At 41.9% G+C, this 7,303-nt stretch overlaps 1 pseudogene; it reads left to right on the forward strand.

Moving 5' to 3' along the window:
• Positions 1-4,531: 4,531 nt before the first annotated feature.
• LOC110307202 (glyceraldehyde-3-phosphate dehydrogenase pseudogene) lies at positions 4,532-5,529 on the forward strand (annotated as a pseudogene).
• Positions 5,530-7,303: the final 1,774 nt, after the last annotated feature.

Here is a 7,303-nt window from a genome sequence, read left to right on the forward strand (position 1 = left end):
TTTTTAAACATAGCTCTGACCCCTCACCTTATTACATTCTGTTAAGGTGAAGCTCAACCCACAAGAGTGAATGCATACTTGGTGCTATAAACTGGATCGAACATCCAAGCTGGGGAAGTTGTTGGCCCTAAGGCTGACCTCCCTATTATTGATAAGCTAAATTGACAGGGCATCATATTGCAGGTTAATTGTTTGTTTCCATAGACAAATGCTGTTTTTATCCTTAATCCAACAACATCTCTTTGAAGTGAACAACAGTGAGAGAAGAGACTGGGGTGCTGAAGGTATTTTGAATAAATAATGGATGAGTACTTATCCTGAAACAGGACATTTATGTCATGCCCTCTGAGGCTCAGGAAATATTGCAGAAGAAGGAATGGAAAGAATGTGGGGGCCAGAAACTGAGGAGAAGAGACATGGAACGTTCTCCTCGGGACACGACCCAGCCACTGCAGACATGATCTCATAGCACAAGACCTGCAAAACCTGTCAAAACCCACATGGGCAGAGGGGCTTCTGAGGCCCTAAAGCTTCCTCTTCAACTGCTGTCAACCGATTGGCTCCTGGGAAGAGACAGTTAGGAAGCAAAGTCTGAGCCCATCAGGATTTAACAGCTAGCTCCAGACTCATGGCCACACAGATGGTCCTAGTTAAAATCAGTGGGTACCAAAAAAATAAAAAATAAAAAAAGCATGAGCTGTGGAAGGGGGATCATAGTGAAAGGTGGAGGATAATCGGGATGTGAAGGAACTAATAGAGAACAGAAAGAGAAGGAAGGTATCAAAAAAAATCATAACTAAAGATATAAATATAAACAATTATAAAAATACAAATAAATAAACAGATTTTAAAAATAAATTCTAGTGACATAGAATTAAAATGAATTGAACCCTAACTAGCAACCACAAAGCCTTTACAGGTCCCCACGCGCCCCCATCTTAGAGGCCATTGTGAGACTCATTAGTCGATGATAGATGACTTGTGATTGGTCTACACCCATTCTCTTAGCCTTTCAAGTTCATTAGCAGGATCAGCAGGGACCCGACCCCTCCTTTTAGACACAACATAATGAAGATTTTAAAGCAGATTTCTCTCTGAATCTAATCATACATAATTCTATTTTTTCCTTTCAAAAGTATGTTTTTACAGATATTAGATAAACATTTAACAGGTCACAGGGCACCTCTGAGTTTCTTACGTAAGAAAGGCAAGAAGGTTTTTAAGTGTAAAAAAATAGTAAATACTAAATACTAAGGGATTGTGTTGTTGTGGTTGTTGTTGTTGTTGTTGTTGTTGTCTTATGTTACAAACGTACTATAATCTTGTTCTCAGTTTGTGCTTTCAGGAGCCAGTCCTGGTGAGGCTTCTAGCAGTTTCTAGAAGAATTCAAGATGAACACATCTATTTTCACTCCTTGCTGATGAACACAGAGCAGTAAGACCTGTGAAACGTTCATTGATTATAGAGACCCGAAGAATCAAAGTCGACAACAGTGTCTTCAGGATTAATCCTGGCTTCTCTCTTTCCAAAGTGAATTTGATAGGATCTTTTTATCAGTTACCCCCCGAATTGAATATATCTCCACATTTATTTATATTAAAGATATTTTTAAAACCAGCAATAAAGATTCAATTGTTTCCTCCAGATAGGCTCTTCAATGAGCTGGTTTAAGGTTGAAGCTAATGAGCTATTCTGCATTCCTCCAGTAAAAAGTAAAACAGTCCTGGTTGGAAAACCTAAAGTGATCCCTTTAATGTGTAAATGAGTAAATGTCTCTCCGAGGGAAGACTCGGGCCTGACAGATTTACACATGTGGAGAGAGTGTTCATTATCCCAAAGATGACAGGACACGAGATCTTCTAGTGATCCATGGGTAATAGATTTCTAAAGTAATACCACAAAGAATACATCATGATAAAATAATGCAGTATGTGCATGAATGAAAACAGATGTCTTCGGGAAATTGCTCTTTTCAAATGCACATGTATAGCTTATTACCCGGGCTACATGGATATCCCACAGATGTTTAGAAAGGGTTAATGTGACTAGCCAGAGACAGACTTATTTTGGCTGAATAAATGCCAATAAAATAAAATAAATGACATGGTTTACTCGTGTTGAATTTTGTATTATTTGAGTCACATTCTTTCTTTTTGCAGGACTTACTTCTCAGGTAGAGGCTATTCCAGATGATTCTGAGAACACATCTAAGCAACTGTATCGAAAGCCTTCACCCTAAACAAAAGCGTGGATTTGCTGCTATGGAAAATATGAATCTGTGAATCTAAATCCCATCCTCCACATTTATCCAATGTCTGTTGTCCTAGAAGAGTTCAGAGACTATGAAGTCATTCTGAAGTCTTAAAACCTCTAGTAGCTGAAATTCATTTTCCTAAGATAGTTTGCAACTCAATTTTCTTCGAAAGGGATGTGGTCAGACACAATGGAGGTAGTGAAGGATCCCCCAGTGGCCATCTCATAGGGTCTTCAAAAGGAAACCCGTGAGGACAAATGTACAGAAATGTCTACGTTTTTAGGTATGGGCAATCACCTAGAGGAGAACTGTGTGCAGCCCCATGACCTAGGAGCTACCTGGAAGATGTGACCATTCCACATGGGTCTTGTTCCCCTTCTAGGAAAGTTGATGGTTTCTACTGTCACTTATACCTGAGATATCTCACCTCAACCTCCACTCTGTCCTAAATTCTGCTATGGAGCAATATTTAATTCTGTCTTTTGCTTGGGATGCTCCTTCTGTTGCCAACATCCCTGAGATAATTTTTAATTTTTTCAGAGACTGGTACAGGGATCATCTCATGCAGAAACACTCTCTCTCTCTCTCTCTCTCTTTCTGTGTGTGTGTATGTGTGTGTGTGTATGTGTGTGTGTGTGTGTGTGTACACAGGTAACCCTTAGTATCATTCCTCAGGACCTCAGTCCACTTTGGGTTTTTGTTTTAGTTTTAGTTTGTTTTGTTTTTTTAAACAGAGTATCTGACTAGGCTGGGACTCCTCCCTGGTCAGCCAGCCCAGCACATCTGTTTTCACCTTCTCAGCCTCTGTATTATTCTAAGCAAGCACTAAGACAGTTGGATGGTTTTTGTTTGTTTGTTTTTCCGAGAGTATCAGAGAGAAAACTCAGGTCCTCATTCTTAGATGGCAAGCTTTTTACAACTGAGCTACCTTCCTACCCTGCTTTCATGACTCTAATCATAGTCCCTGGAACATACTCTATGGGAAGGACTGAAGGACGGACTGATAGATGAAAAGACTCTAGGGCAGTGGCTCTCAACCTTCCTATAGCTACAACCCTTTAATATAGTTCTGCATGTTGTGGTGACCACAGCCATAAAATTATTCCATTGCTACTCCATAACTGTCAACTTGCTTCTGTTATGAACTGTAATGTAAATATCTAAAAAGCAAGATGCCTGATTTGTGACCCCTAGATCCCCCCAGAGGCGTCACTACATGCAGGTTAAGAAGTGCTGCCTAAGGTCTTCCTAGGTCAGCTCTTCACACAGGACTGTCCCTACAGCACCGCCATGAAACATTCCTCCCTTTATTTTAAGGTTTAGGACTGAGACATACTGCAGCTTTGTGCCACAGCTTGATAGTGCTGAGGTTTGAACTTCAGGCTTACCGGAGCATTAAAAATGAGTGTCAGCCATGTAAATACCAGGGACAGTAGCTACTCATATAGTGGCACAATGACAGGACACCCCTTTAGATAGAATTAGCCAGTGATTGCCGATATTGAACAGCAATATGGAAGTGTTGATAGAGTACATGCTTGGTTTGGGTAGCCTGTTGCTGGAACCTCCATATTTTGAGTTTCTGTTTGTGGATACAGACCCAAAGTGTTCCATAATCATCCGAACAGATGGTTTCTCCACTACCACTCGACTGAGAAGACACAGATACTAGGCAAGCTGCACAGAAGCAAGCATGGCCCTGCTGTATTTGGCTTCTTGCTATTCTCTTAAGCAGAATAAGGGACACATGAGAAAAGCAGACTGCCAGGCCTTACTTCAGAACAACAGACTCAGATCTCTACTATGTCAGGTTCAGGACGAGTGGTTGTCAACAGTCTGGCCACTAATGACACAGTAAGATTGTTCTTTTCCAATTGCTCAGGACACTAACCTCTTCTAGAATTATTTTCTCTCTGTCTCTCTGTCTCTCTGTCTCTCTGTCTCTGTCTGTCTCTGTCTCTGTCTCTGTCTCTGTCTCTCTCTCTCTGCCAGATCATCACTACGCAATATATTAATATATTATGTGTTGTTTGCTACTATACAATATGCCCCATGTGGCTTACTTAACACTAGCATTTGTTCCTATAGAATGATCCTGCTGTTCTTCCTTGATAGTTTGTCTAACCTACCACTCTTCAGCTAAACCCTCTTGTCTTAGTTGCATGAGCTCAATACTCAGTGTCATCTGTTTAAAATATTTTCCAGACTCTCTGCTCCTCCCTGTTCCAGAGATAGCTGCATCTTCTTGTGCAGTGCCAGCCTCATCCCATAGACAAAATGGTGAAGGTCGGTGTGAATGGATTTGGCCTTATTGGGCGCCTGGTTACCAAGGCTACTGTCTGCTCTGCACCTGGCAAAGTGGAGATTGTTGCCATCAACGACCCCTTCATTGACCTCAACTACATGGTCTACAGGTTTCAGTAAGACTCCACCCATGGCAAATTCAATGGCACAGACAAGGCTGAGAATGGGAAGCTAATCATCAACGGGAAGCCCATCACCATCTTCCAGGAGTGAGACCCTGCTAACATCAAATGTGGTGATGCTGGTGCTGAGTATGTCGTGGAGTCTACTCGCGTCTTCACCACCATAGAGAAGGCCGGGGTCCACTTGAAGGGTGGAGCCAAAAGGGTCATCATCTCCACCCCTTCTGCCGATGCCCCTATGTTTGTGATGGGTGTGAACCACGAGAAATATGACAACTCACTCAAGATTGTCAGCAATGCATCCTGCACCACCAACTGCTTAGTCCCCCAGGCCAAGGTCATCCATGACAACTTTGGCATTGTGGAAGGGCTCATGACCACGGCCCATGCCATTACTGCCACCCAGAAGACTGTGGATGGCCCCTCAGAAAGCTGTGGCGTGATGGCCGTGGGGCTGCCCAGAACATCCTCCCTGCATCCACTCGTGCTGCCAAGGCTGTGGGCAAGGTCATCCCAGAGCTGAACGGGAAGCTCACTGGCATGGCCTTCCATGTTCCTACCCTCAATGTGTCCATCATGGATCTGATGTGCCTCCTGGAGAAACCTGCCAAGTATAAAGACATCAAGAAGGTGGTGAAGCAGGCATCTGAGGGCCCACTGAAGAACATCCTGGGCTACACTGAAGACCAGGTTATCTCCTGTGACTTCAACAGCAGCTCCTACTCTTCAACCTTTGATGCTGGGGCTGGCATTGCTCTCAATGACAACTTTGACAAGCTCATTTCCTGGTATGACAATGAATATGGCTACAGCAACAGGGTGGTGGACCTCATGGCCTACAAGGAGTAAGAAACCCTGGACCACCCACCCCAGCAAGGACACTGAGAGCAAGAGAGGGGCCCTCAGTTGCTGAGCTTGCCTTATCCTAACTTGGCCCCCAACACTGAGCATCTCCTTCACAATTTCCACCCCAGACCCCCATAATAACAGGAGGGACTTAGGGAGCCCTCCCTACTCTCTTGAATACCATCAATAAAGTTCGTTGCACACCCCCCCCCCGCAAATTTCCCAAATAAATACCAGTATGCTTCTATTGAGGCTCTTTTTGTTTTAGGGAAAAACCCTTCTAGTCGCAATGTGCCTCTCCCTTAAGGAGTTAGTGTTGCTGACTTCATTGATTTTGTTTCATTGACCACTTGTTAGTGAGAGGGGATTCAATAGAAATGAAGTAACTTGATTTCTGTGATTGTCATCAGAGTTATTTTGAGATTCAAAAGGATATGTGCAAAACAAAAATGATAAAAGACTAAGTAATTTCACAAGTGGGTGCCAAGCCCTCTGAGGGAGCTACACATGTCCAAATGTCTTCCAAGAAGAAATCATGCCCATGTATTGATGGAAAGCAATCTCCCTGGAGATAGGCTTCATGGCTTCTGCATTGACATGTATGTAACTGGCTACATTGTAGCAGTGTAATAGTGAGATGTATCATTTCACAAAAAAACATAACTTGAGCAGACGCTCCCTTGATAGAAGATTGAATTTCTCCCAAATATGATGATTTCCTTCTTGAGGGTGGTAAATTCTTTAGATCATGAAAATATTTTAAGTAGAAGTGAATTTGCTGCTGGAAAAAATGTTGTACATAGCGTTCATATAACTGGACCATCTATATCTGCAGATTCTGTCAACAGCTCTCACATGGATCCCTGCGCCACACTAACCCACCCCTTAGGTCCTGTTCAACCTTCCTCTCTTTCCAAGAATGGAATCTTGCCTCATGACCCCCGTGCTTCCTTCATGCATAATTTCCTCTCTGCATGAAAGCTGTGCCAAAATGCTGTAGCTGTTTCCAATACATGGCTTCTCCATGTTCCGCTGAAGTTTTCTACTTTACTCTGGGGACTGCAACACCCAATTCCTGACCTTGGCTTGTGGGTTTCACTGTGTGAGTTAGAGCACACTTTTAGGATCAACAAATTCACATCAACTGCTTCCCACAGCCTTACAAATAACAAAGAGTAAGGAAGAGGGCGTAACTAATGGCTGGGGTGAAACAGAGAATTGGTTTGCTCCATCAATGAGATGCCTAATGGGTTATCTAATCCCATCAGCTCAACCCTAAACAGATGTAAATATAAGCAACACTAAGTGAACTCCATACATTTTATGTATATAAAAGAAGAGGTCATATATTTGAGAGGAGTGGAGGTAGACACAGGAGTTAGTGAAAGAAAAGTTAGTGATAATGATATAAACATAGTACTCATATATAATAAAAGTTAAAAATTTTAAATTTAAGAAAAATGTAAGAAATTGGTAATGTCATGGTTCAAGACTCAGCCTCTACTTTCAGATGAATTCTGGCTCAAAGCCTACACCCCTCAATTTCAACCCATAGGAACAAGATAAATTATTTAAGTGTATTAGATCTCAATAACAACATTTAAGTATCTAAATAAAACAGTTTATTAAGGGATTATCTTGAATATTTAATGAGACAGTTTATCTACAAAGTGGTTGCCATTTTTTTTAATTTTAAATGCATGCAATTAGTTGAGTGTAAAAAACAAAACAAAACAATTGTTTGATGCCCAGAAAAGATACACTACTACATTATTTT

The sequence above is a fragment of the Mus caroli genome, unplaced genomic scaffold (assembly GCF_978045245.1).
Source record: "Mus caroli unplaced genomic scaffold, Mus_caroli_1 scaffold_14, whole genome shotgun sequence".
Classification (NCBI taxonomy): domain Eukaryota; kingdom Metazoa; phylum Chordata; class Mammalia; order Rodentia; family Muridae; genus Mus; species Mus caroli.